The 13,396-nt window shown below is 37.6% G+C and overlaps 1 protein-coding gene across 3 annotated transcripts in view; it reads left to right on the forward strand.

Moving 5' to 3' along the window:
- The first annotated feature begins 9,423 nt into the window (after positions 1-9,423).
- Positions 9,424-13,396, forward strand: part of LOC134220902 (probable multidrug resistance-associated protein lethal(2)03659) — a 55,512-nt gene continuing 51,539 nt past the window's right edge. The window contains exon 1 of one of the 3 annotated variants that reach the window (XM_062700059.1): positions 9,424-9,571. The gene's annotated coding sequence lies outside the window, so the exon portion shown is untranslated. Of the gene's footprint in view, positions 9,802-13,396 lie in introns of all 3 variants that reach the window. The other 2 variants (XM_062700060.1, XM_062700061.1) reach the window with 2 other exon arrangements.

Here is a 13,396-nt window from a genome sequence, read left to right on the forward strand (position 1 = left end):
AGCGACCATGTACTTCGTTTTGCTGGTATTGATCGTGAGTCCAATCCTCACTGTCTCCCTCTCAAAAGGCACAAAAGCCTCTTCGACGTGCCATGGATCAATCCCGTATATCGACCTCAACAGAGAGGCCGTCTTCAATGTCTCGTACATGCTTATACTTGGCTCATTAGGGACTCCAAACTTTGGTTGCATCTTGAAGCCCAAGCTAGTGAATTAATTAATTAGAAATTTTCGATATCGATCAACTTCTTCCAGACTGACCATTCTAAGAACCCCATACAAACTTTGGTTTTGGATTGAAAAGCCGCGTTGGAACAGGGCTTTGCAATCCAAAATCAAAGTTTGTATGGTGTCCTGGAGATGTTTAGTCCAGAAGGAATTATGTAGTCAGTTTAGAAAAATCTATTTTTTTTTCTTTCTCGGACCGCGCTTCAAGATGCTACCAAAAATTGACTGAAGTTTGTCGACCCTTAGTGTATTTTTGTTTTTTAAAACGCGGCTTTCCAATCCAAAACGAAAGCTTGCGCCCTATGAAGTTTAGTCCAGAAGGAATTGATCAGTTTTGAAAAATCTATTTTTTTTAGTTTCTCGCACCGCGCTTCAAGATGCATCCAAAAATTAACTGAAGTTTGGGGTTCCTTATGATCGGTAGTGAAGGAAATTTTTGAAAAAAAAACGCGGAACGCGGCTTTGCAATCGAAAACAAAAGTTTGTTTGGAGTTCTGGAGATGTTTAGTCCAGAAGGAATTAATCAGTTTTGAAAAATCTCATAGATTTTTTTTTTCTGGACCGCGTTTTAAGATGCAACCAAAAATAAGTTGAGGTTTGGGGTCCCTTATGACCGGTAGTGAAGAAATTTTTGGAAAAAAATGGAAAGCGGCTTTGCAATCCAAAACGAGAATTTGTTTGAAGTCTTGGAGTCGTTTTAGATTGCAAAGCTGCGTTCCAATTACAGTCCCATCCCGATTTTGGCAATACCCGTTTTTGTCTACCCCCGATTTTGGCAACACCCGTTTTTGGCAACATTTCTTCCCGATTTTGGCAACAACCTCGAAAATGATTTTTTATTACTTTTCAGAGCTAAAACCTTCTTATTAATATGTAATAGGATAAACAAAACCAAAAGTGAATGTCATTAGGGTTTATATGCGTATTATGGGCTCTGTATGAATAGTGGGCACTTCCACTGAATTAATGAACCACTACTCGTATTACCGCTCATTACAAACAATGTCTATTGAAACTTTTCTGATCTTTTTATTCACGTTTTCCGTGTCCCTATTCACACTACCCTAATCTAACCAGCCCACCGTAGAATGTCGTATTTTTTGGCTTCTCACTGATCATGTCGTCGATAAGTTGACTCACACCGTTGTACATAGTACATCATCTATTAAGCGAAGCCCGCTGTTTACATCACAATGCAACCGATACTGCATGAGTGATTCAGGAACAAGCAATCCCAGTAGGTTTAATTGCTACTGATTGGCACATTCGATTTTCCAAGTGCGCTGTTTAGCCATCAAGTCGTTTTGCTCATTACGCGCCGAGAAACTGTCATTTTATCATTTTATCCGTCTTTCTGCCGAATTTTCATATAGAAAATAAGCAACAATTTTATCTCAAAGAATTTTATTGTTTATAATTTACACAAATTTATCTAGCAATTAAGATCAGAACACTGTTGGCTTTTCCATTTTCCTGATGTGTCAATTGCATAACGAGCCTTTTGATTCCAGCATGCTTGCCAATAGTTTAACAGTAATTGTAAGAGTTTGGTAATATGTAACCGTAAGGCTCTCGAGAAGGCATTGAAAAAATCAGATCATGAGAAAAAATCGGGTTAATCTAAGCCAACTTGATGCTCTTCCGCGGGGCAAGTTATGTGCTTCCTAAGATTTTTGAAATTGGACGTTAGATGATTTACCGTTTAATGGTATTTAACACTAACCAATGGAGCCAACGATCGCTCCTACTCGTTTTTGGCATCCATCTGAGTGAGGCAGTTCACTCATTGGCTATGGATGTAGCATAGATTGCAATAGATCAATGCTCACAATGCTCATTCACTTTTCAAATTTCTGCTCTCGAGTATGCTGTTTGTGATGGCGAAGTATCAGAAGTGGAGTACCTCCTGTGAAGTTCCCATGAGATCGCTGGTGTAATAGTAGCTGCTTCGGTAGGCGAGTGATGCGTCACATGTGGTTTTATTATTATGTATTCAGCCTAAGGCCGGATTGGTCTCTACGGTACATAATAGTCGCTGTGCGTTACCAGTCACGCAGTCTACGGAGGGTCCGTAAATCGTCTTCCACCTGATCGATCCACCTTGATCGCTGCACACCTTGCTTTCTTGTGCCTGTCGGATCGTTGTAGAGAACCATTTGTACTCCAAGTGCGCGTTGGTCCTCCACAAGCATAGTACAGATCTCGTACTTACGCTTTCCTGCCACGTTGCGTCTTCGAATTTGTCTGCTGATATCGTTATCGGAGGTCAAGTGAGCCCAAGTACACGAATTCTTCAACCACCTTGGTTTTGTCGAATAGCCGTTGTCTTCTCGTGAGCCTACTTCGTCTTCAACGTATTAATCACTAGTCCGATCTGCTTTGCTTCCTTCTTCAGTCTGATGTAGGATTCTTCCATCTTTTAAAAGTTATAATAATAAAAGTAGTGCATGGAGAACTGGAGTGCGATGACTTGCAGCGGTTGACTGCTATCGAGTTTCAGAGGTGGCATGCCGCAAATGGTCCTCCAGCTTCCACTTGGCCATACTATCACTCGTAGTACGAGGTGCACATAGTGCTCATGGATCAATCATTGCCGCCTGAAATATTCCTGGTTTGAGTGCTTGGAGACTGACTTGTGCAAAGGGATTTGGTTTTAATGACTCGAGTGTAGTGAACCCATACTCGTACTACGCTTGACCAATGTCCAGAATGCAGATTTCCGTTACCATTTTCTAAAACAATGGAACGTCTTATGCCTTGCGTTCTTTTTTCCATAATGTCAGCAAAAATTGTGCACAGAACTTTAATCTCAATCACACCGACTACAAGAAAGTTTGCCTCTATCAAAATCCGTTATATATGAATCCGAAATTTGTAGCACATTTAGTCATCTTGTATCCGTCGGATGGCTATTTGATTTATATAGTGAATTATGATAAAAATAAACATTTTCGGTGGACTAAAATTTATATGAGATGTCAGATTGAAGTCAGCACTTCAATGGACTACTATATAAACGTTTTTTATCACTAATTTTTTTTGTAAGGACATGGCCGACGCTATTATTAATTTCAAATATTATTTATTATTAAATTTGTATTATGAAATTGGCTAATTATTTACATTATCGTTTGATTACCATTCTTGAGTTTGTTTCAATTTTGTTTGAGCTACAATTTTCGAGTTATGAATATTATCGCAAAAATGACAATTATGATGCACGTGCATCACTTAAACACACTCCGCATACTTTGTAGTACATATTCTAAGTATTTAGCTTCAATCATGCAAACAAAAAAAAATTGAAATTTTGTATGAAATTTTTTTCCCGTTTTTGGCAACATCCCCATTTTGGCAACATTAAAATCCGGTCGTGTTGCCAAAATCGGGAAGGGACTGTATTTTAAAAAATTTCTTCACTACCGATCATAAGGGATAACAAACTTCAGTTAATTTTTTGATGCATTTTAAAGCGCGATCCGAGAAAGGGAAAAAATAAATTTTTCAAAACTGACTAATTTCTCCTGGACAAAACAAACAAACTTTCGTTTTGGATTGCAAAGCCGCGTTCCATTTTTTTCCAAAAATTTCTTCACTACCGATCGTAAGCTACCCCAAACCTCAGTTAATTTTTGGTTGCATCTTGAAGCGCGGTCCGGGAAAGAAAAAAAATAGATTTTTCAAAACTGGCCAATTCCCTCTGGACTAAACTTCATAAGACACCAAACAAATTTTCGTTTTGGATTGCAAAGCCGCGTTCCAATTTTATCCAATCCAAAATTTTCTTCACTACAGATCATAAGGGACGACAAACTTCAGTAATTTTTTGGTTGCAAGCGCTGTCCGAGAAAGAAAAAAAAAATAGATTTTTCAAAAGTGACCAATTCCTTCTAGACTAATCATTTCCAGGACACTTTTCAATCCAAAACCAAAGTTTGTATGGTGTTCTTAGAATGATCAGTCTGAAAGAATTTGATCGATATCGAAAATTTCTAATTGATTAATTCACTAGCTTGGGCTTCAAGATGCAACCAAAGTTTGGAGTCCCTAATGAGACAAGTATAAGCATGTACGAGACATTGAAGACGGCCTCTTAGTTCAGGTCGATATACGTATCTAACTCATCTTATGACAAGTGAAGTATCAAATCATATCTTTTGAACAGTATAGCCATGATGGAATGCTAACAGTTTAACCAGATGTAGATGACTGCCAATGGTATGGGCTACAGAACAATTTGGAGTGCCAGGAACATTTGCACAGGGAGAAACTGAATTGTAAATCATACCCTTGGACTCTGTGAGCCTGTATGGACATACACAGTTCACTCGATTCCATATCAGCTGAAGTTTACCTGGAAGACCAAACGATCTAAACTCCAGATAATTTGGAGAACCTAGAACATCTGAAGTAATACTTACTGTAGCATGCCTGCTCACATTACTAAATTGTTTAAAGCTTAATTCTCAAAAAATGGAATCTAAATCATTCGAAAAACAACGAAAATTAATACTGAAGAAACATGAATACAGTGTCGGGTTGACAATACCCGTAAGTTAGGCAATTATTGGTTAACTAGCAATGTTTGATATTACTCATGGCTTGAATATCCCTAATTATTCACTGCCAAAAATATCTATATATAATAAATGTGTCTTCGTTATAAATTTTTGCAGTAGCTTCACCCTAATATAGGGGAGATTGGGGAGACTTGATCCCCTTTTCTGATTTCCGATGTATCACAGCCAAAAATAAATAAACATACGCGATTTCCACACAGACTCTCTAAGAAATATAGTATTTAACTTTACTGATGTATGACAGTCCTTAAATTATTGTTGTTATTGATACACAATCGATTTTTTTAAGTGCTGTCAAAAATCGACTTTCAAAATATTCGGGGGAAATTGATCCTTCTCCAAGAACTTGCTTTGATAAAATTAGAAAGGTGCCCATAGATTTTTTTTTTAAATATTTTTCCTTCAAAATACGCAAAATTTTCGATTTGCTGTGCGTATACATGAACGATTTTTGTTATTGAATTCGACAGCTCATACAATTTTAAAATTTGGGGAGACTTGATCCCCTTTCTATGATATCTACGCAATACATATTTTTTCCTGCCAACCCTTCATCAAATCTGTCAAATTTACAAAAAAATAGAAGCCTGAGAACAGATTTATATTTTTTTTCGCAAAATTTTTGTATGGGTGACTAATAGGGGATCAAGTGTCCCCATATTGAGGCAATAACTTCAAATCTAAATATCCTAAAACTTTGATGGAATGTCGACATTTTTATCAGTACAGATCACTAAGCGTATTTATGGCTTTGCGCTGTGAAAAAACGAAAGCATTTGGTCATTGTTAAGAAAAGATGTTCAGATTTTGAGTGGCCAATAAAGAAAACTTTAAAAAGGTCAAAACATACAAACCGCCCTGCGGAATAAATAAGGTTGTAAATCCAAAAAATAACTCACCACATAAAGGTCATTTGTCTAGAGGATCTATACTAAAAAATAAGCTAGAACAAAACTACTTTAGTTAGGCGGGTCCCGTAGCGTAGTTGGCTACACGTTCGCCTTTCAAGCGAATGGTCATGGGTTCGATTCCCAGCCCCTCCACCAAAACCCTCGTCAGTCGACGGATGCGCAGCCTATGCGGTGGCGTATTGGGGTGCACGCCTCACCGTCACGGCTGCCTGATGACGACTGACAACTTGTTCTTCTCGGAGGTATTCCTCCAACGTTACCCGGATAAATGGAAAATGAACAATACAACGATCATTGGATACACGACATGGACAAAACGGACACAATGGACTCACGACGAGATGGACCAGCAATGAAAACAACAATGAATAATGGAAAAATCTAAAAATAGATTCTGTGTGGATTCTGGCTGCAGAATACCACAGTAGATCTCGGCACAGTAGCGGTCAAGTAACACAGAGTGCCTATCAAATAAATAAAGGAATAAAAAAAAAAAAAAACTACTTTAGTTCTCGATAAAACAGGGGGTGATTAAGTCTCCCCGGGGATCAAGTCTCCCCACCTTCCCCTAATTGATATAGAAGCACACATAAATTAAATAATTGCTGATTCGAGAACACACATAAAGTTTATTTGGATATATAGGGGAACGGTTCGCCACTTCATCCCATAGCTCCTATTTCAATCCCATCAAAAACAAAGCAATGGAAAGAAATTTGGTTTGTTTATAATTTTTGTGATTTTTTTCAGCGTGAGCACGCATGTTGTCAAAAAGAAGCTACGAATTTGGTACCGTATTTCTTTGTTTAGCGATGAGATGGATATATGTACAGTGAGATGGAGATCAGAACATTTCCCTTGTGTATATTAGTATTAGTAGTTTGCGTGGAGAATGGTTATGTGTGCGCAAATATACATCATAAGTTAAATCTATGGATTTTTGCCAATAAAAATGTGTAGATTTTGGATAGTGTGCAAACTTGAGTCTTGGATTTTGAAGCCGCGTTCCAATTTTTTTCTAAAACTCTTTCACCAGGGATCACTAGAGACCCCAAACCTCAGTTAATTTTTAATTTCATTTTAAAGCGCGATCCAGTTAAGCGGGCTTGGTAGTCATATGGCTACTGCTTCTGCCTCATACGCAAAAGGTCGTGGGTTCAATCCCAGATCCGTTCCATTATCCTACTTTGTATCTTTCTCTATATTTCTCATGTTCTAGCAATCGCTAGAACTGGGAATGGACTTCCATACCGTTTCCATTACTCTTCCTATACCTTCAACTTCAGTATTCTAACAGTAATCTGCTAGAATTGGAAATGAACTATAGAGCTCGTTTCCTACATCTAATTAGCAATTCCATAATTTGCCTTCTCATATCTATAACATTGGCAGCTCGTTAACCAAGCCGGACCTCTGACTCTAGCCCCTAATCCAAAATTCCAACAAATAGCGCATGAACTCGTAGCAAGTGCAGAGGTATATTCGGCTTGCAGTGGGCGAGTGATTGCATCATCATTTCCTCCCTTCCATACATTGACTTGCATTCTGACGTGGCAGGCGCCAGTATGACCTAACAAATGAGATCACCAGTACTTGTACATTGAAGATGTGTGCTAGTCCCAAGCAAACATCTGTTGGTTCCCTGTGCAAGAACAGCTGATCTGGTCATAATGGAGTAGCAACTACGAGCAGTCAATCAAGCTTAAGCTCATTTTGAAGCGCGATCCAGTGTTGCGAAATGTTGTCAATTGGGGCACGATCTCACCCTAACTAGCGTTTACTTTTGTATCGAACAAATGAATTTTCAAAGCAAATGCATCGATTAATAATTATGGTAGAAAAAAAATATTATATATATATTGTTAAGAAAATTATTTTGAGCTTTTTAGTGGACTGTCTTCTTGTCGAGTCAAGTACGAGACACTGAAGACGGCCTTACTGTTGAGGTCAAAATACGTATCTGTCAAGATACAATTAAGTGGTGGAATTCAATGGGATTGTACAAACTCGTCTTATGACATGACAAGTGGATATATATTATCAATTTCATACATTTATTTGAGTTTAAAAAAATCTAACAAAACATGTTATTTTTGTAATAAACTTGCAACAAAGTGTGAAATTCATTTATACCAAGCAATGTATTTTTTTATATAAATTCACATATTTTAACAACATCCTGCACCAAGCTTCTAACAAATTTGGGTATAGAAATTTAATAGGGTAAGACGGTATAATGCGCCCCACCTGGCCAAAGCGCCCCCTTTGATTTCTAGAAAACTATATCTAACTAAGGGTCAAAATCAGTTGGAACCTATAAATATTTATAAAACCATCATACTATGTGAATGTGGAAGTATTTTTGTATTACATAATGAAAATAATAGCAAAATACAAAAAGTTATAGTTTTGATGTAACTTTCAATGTTTGTTAGCTCAACATTCTGGAGCGACGGTAGCATACTGTTCGCAAAACTTGCACTGCAACACTCAGATGGGCAACAAAATAACTTCTCTCAGTGGTTAATATGATATAAAATTGCTTCCATCTTCAAAAATGTAACGTTTTTCAAAAATATGTTTTATTTGTCAAAACGCCCCAGTGTAGGCAGGACGATATTCCCTTACCGACTTAATCTCGTACACTGAGGATAATCTGTACATATTTATCGGCGAAAAGCCATAAAATTCAATATTAAGATTTAAGTGTGCGCACAAACCATTCACCATCCCAGAACGCACCTAAAACCAAATAGTATAACACATATCATGATCAGCTGTACATATTTTTCATAAGCGCTAAACGGTTTTATTAGCCGAACAAATGGATCACAAATGCGTGGTTAACTGATCAAAATCTATTAGTGTACACATATTTATTACGTGCAGATTATTCTGAGTAGATCAGGCGACCTTGAAATCTACCTCTGCTCGGTTATTAACTCCGCGGTCCTGGTACGTTTCAGTCTTTTAGGTTTGAGGCAAGTTCTCCGAAGTATTGTATCATTCTATTCTACCAGACCAGTATACCGGCTGGCGACTGCCGTAATGTATATTTTCATGGGCATGCACGTATCACATGCACGTGTTAAAAAATCGACAATTTGTCAGCCACCGTGAAATCCCTTGCGAAGAGTAATCGATACCAAAGCAAGTCTCCTGATGATTGTTGGAGATACCTTTATCCTTTATCACCCTACATTTAGAATTTTTCGTCCATCCAGCGCACTACAAAGTGTTAAGTCGATGAATGGCGCGCCGTAAGCTCCTCTGAACGTTGATGCGAACGATTATCATCGTTCAGATAGAACAAAAATCATGCTCCCACTATCACACAATTTTACCCCTAAATAGTCGTCTATAAAATAATCACTTTTACTTTGCCACCTTGAAGATCATTAGAATAATTGTTCTATTTGAATTAGAATTTGTACTGAAATATCTTGAAACAATTCAAAAAGGCAAATCCGTTCTTAACAGTTTTGCGTGCATCCGTCCGTCACAACATGTTTTACGATAGCACAAAAACATTCTCATAATGCTATCAAGCCTGTGTTCTCACCATCTCGTTGGAAATAAACGACGCTATCACCGGCATTCACATACCAAGCCGTTCACGCTGTCCACACCAGGGTAGTGTTTTTACACACCTCGACCGACACACTGCCAGATGGAAATAACTCGTGAGAGCTACATCCAATCCCGAATGTTACTCCCGCGTGTGTGAATACAACCCAAGAATCAGTCTACATCGAGCCGCGAAGAACTGCAAACGCGCCGTTACTGTGGTCGCGTAGGTCCGTAGATAAAGTGATTGACCGCCACGCGCCGTGCCTTTTGACCTATTTATCGGTAATCTGTCAATTGATTCTAAATGTGTGATTTCTCAAGTGCAATCTGTTGATATTATCTTTCCCAACCAGTAGTGAAAGTGAAAAGGCTCCACTAATTAGTAGATGTGAACAGGAGAAACGGTGATTCAATCGATTATTGACAAAGTTATAGCAAAATGTGTGCACTGTCTAGTCGAGTGTTTACGCATGACTCAGCTTTCTGAGCCAATCGAACAACTGAGTTTGAAGGTTGGTCCAGTTTTGTTTTAGTGAGTGATCGAAAATAAGATTTCTGAGCCAATGTACCCGTTTCAGGGTCGAAGAAAAAACGGTTTCCTTTTTTTTTTTGCAAGCAGATGACGAACAGCAGGAAAAGGGAGGACGTGTTTCAGCGATGTTTCATGAGTTGAATTATTTTTGCTGCCTTCCTTGTTAGTCTACGTCTGCGAGGCAACAAGTGTGGTCTAAGCGAACCGGCCGGCAATGTTCCATTGACTAAGTTTTGTTGCGCCTTGGTAGCTTGGTCATTCCTGGTCCGTTTACGCCAATCTACATGCGACACAGGCGTGTTATGTAATAATGGTACATACATGCGAAGAGGGAATGCTACATAATTCGTTGAAAATAAGTGCCAATCCGCTCCTGCAGCATTCAATATTGCAATGCAATTTCCTTTCCATTCACATTCGCTAAAAAATGCGAATGGAGAAAATATGCGAGTTGCCAGAAACAAAAGGACAGTGACATTGCACAAAATATTTAAAAAAAAACTGACCCGAACACTGTTCAAAGAAGTGGATTTTCGACTTTCTTTAGGGACAAAAATAGTAGAGTATCAAAGATGACCGTAGCTCCCCACATTAGAAAGATTCGATGTTTGTTTATTCATGGCCTGCATTATCTATAGGATACTAAGTTAAAAAGCCGGACAGGTCCCAGCCTTATAACAAAGAGAAAATAATGTAAATCTAGGAACTTTTTTCAAATAGGCGTAACTGTGTTTGACCTTGAAATTTGAAATGGCGAATACTCTCTCAATTTAGCATATTTCGTTCAGCTAACGGTACTATCAGATAGATCGGAGTCTATTCCTTCTGTTAGGCACATAAGTTCACCAAAACAGTTTAATTTATGAGCACAGTCGCCGTTCCAAAAATCAAACTAAGAATCATGTATGCCCATTTGAAAAAAGTTCCTAGATTTACATTATTTTCTCTTTGTTATAAGGCTGGGACCTGTCCGGCTTTTTAACTTAGTATCCTATAGATATTCCAAATGTTATTGGATTCACTATGTCCGGGGAGTCGATAATGTTTCTTGCCCTAAAACACCTTCCCTGACCGAGAATCAAAGTCGCCGTCTTCGGATTGGCAATTTTGCGCTTTTTCTCGCAAGGTAAATTGGAGACCTCATTTGTATCCAGGGGCTGAAAAAAAAAAATCTTAAAGTTAATCAAAATAACAAGAGCTAGACAGATGGTCTTCTGCTGAAAAATGATTGTATTAATAATTGATCATTTCAGCGCCAAGCAGTTACTGCAATTTAATAATCCTACTTATTAACGACAACTGCAGTGTTAAATAAGTTTAAGTAATTTACATTATCATTATAAATATTTGTCGATGGATAGAGAATGAAGCAGTGCACTGTTTGTCGTAATGACAAATATTTGTCAAATCATGTCGATTTCTAATTGGTTTGATGGATGTCCGGATCAACATGATAAACATTTGTCATTATGACAAACAGTGGAACTTATCGGGTGGTTGTTTGATATCCCAAATTAGATGAGTTCTTAAAATCTTAGAGAACTCCAATCACGCTAAACATACTGAACTGCCTTCAGGATAAAAAATATTTGACCAATAAGACTTTTTCTACACATAGTACCGTTTTGGCTCAAACTCCGAACATGACTCATATTCCGAACACTGGCTTTTTGGCACCCTAAAACTAAAAATTCCATTGGTTTTCAGTTCTGATGATTCTGATGAAGCCAAAATGGCCATTTAAAAGCGAATATGAACCATGTTCGGAATTTGAGTCAAAACGGTAGCCCTTCCTTATACTTGGGCAAACATTGTCCTCGAAAACAAAATATGTTACCTACCAGTTTCTACTAAATTCGTCTAAGTCATAATAATTAACCCCACTTTGGTTTGTCATCCAACAACAAACGCATTGAGGCAACTCTGCCAGTCATCGTGAAAATCAATCTATTTGACGAATGAGGTTACAAGCCTGAAAATAAGCTAAGCGGGTGTGCGTTGTGTAATGATAAAAATCCCAGATTGATCTTACTAGCAGTGATGAGACCTATCTTGTGCAATAAAAAAGTAATAGGTAATAAAAGTGAAAAGTCAGTACAAGTAGAGAGTCTCTGTAACTGCCCATGAAGGCAGTTTTTTGTCGAGTTTTGTTACAACTTTTTAGAATTATGAATCGTTTTCAACTCGTTAGTTTTCTCCAATGACTATTCTAGAAGAGTTTGTTCTAAACCACTCGAAAAAACTAACAAGTTGTTTTGTAACATTGTTCAATGTGACCGCATAGCAGTTACATTGGAAAATTCTGTCGCCGATATGTGTCTTGAACAAACATTAACAAAATTAAATTTATGCTTTATGCTCCCAAGTCGATTGTTACAAATTTGCAGTCATGTCCCAAGTAACATTTCAAGTTTTATTCCGCTCTAGGAATGGTTTTCAAGATCAATTTATAAGATCTAACAATAAAACCGAATAATACACGGCAACCTTCTGATGACCTCTATAAGAGTAAGATATTACCAAGTGGCCCTCTCCAGATAACCACTATAAACCTATTATAAGAGCATTAAGAAACCCTTTTTAAACCACCCGCAAAAAAGGGAATTTGGCTGCGGCAGCTGTCAAAATGTTGCTTTGAAAAAAGAGAAACAAAACTTTGCAGAAAAATAATAACAAAATGGATTGTTGATAGAAGTTATGATGATGACAACAAAATAATATTTTTTTCAGGTTGTTTTTTTCGATTCAGTACCATTGAAAGGAAGTGCGCTTTTAATTTTATGGTCAAAGCTGGTGAAAAAATAAGGTTGAACACCACGCGCCGGCAGTATAACGTAGTTCAGGGAAATAAATCGAAAATATTCATTACCACAACATCTAGGATGTCCACTAAATCGATTAGTACTTTTGCCCAAATTATTAATAAATAAAATTATTTATCAGAAAACGTATGATACGCGGTGAAAATGTCGTTAAATCATGAATTTCAGTGATATATTTCACTGACTGCGAAATGCTACTTCATTTTCAATATGGCCATCATGGAATTTGATCAGAAAATTTTCGCTTTTATTAAACACCGTCATAAACTCTTCGCAATGCAAACATTCTTATGGGGGTAATTCATTTGACCACATTATGACCAAAAATTGGAGCTTTATCCGAGCGTTGAGAATTAGATTTATTACGATCTTTATCACAGCCATAGATCTGCTCATATGGTCAATAGACATTTGACGTTTGAAGCTTTTTTCGGCAGATTTATGAGAGGTTTATTGATAGCAATAAGAGCGCCAACAAAACTGAGCAAATAGCTTGGTGGTTGCTGTCATAAGTCTGCAATAAGAATGAGATAAATCCAAGAAGCATGGAAATTGTTACTTGGGGTAGGCAGTTATAGACCAGTGATCCAGCGATGTCAGATCTACGGAAATTTCCGTAGATCTACGGAAGTGCATACTTTCTACGGATTTACGGATCCGCAGATAAAATCTACGGAAATTTGAACATTTCTGCGGAAAGCTACGTATTTCTATTTATCATTTTCAATTGTATTCTATGATTCTGAAAGGCAG

Source organism: Armigeres subalbatus, chromosome 3 (assembly GCF_024139115.2).
Source record: "Armigeres subalbatus isolate Guangzhou_Male chromosome 3, GZ_Asu_2, whole genome shotgun sequence".
NCBI classification, from domain to species: domain Eukaryota; kingdom Metazoa; phylum Arthropoda; class Insecta; order Diptera; family Culicidae; genus Armigeres; species Armigeres subalbatus.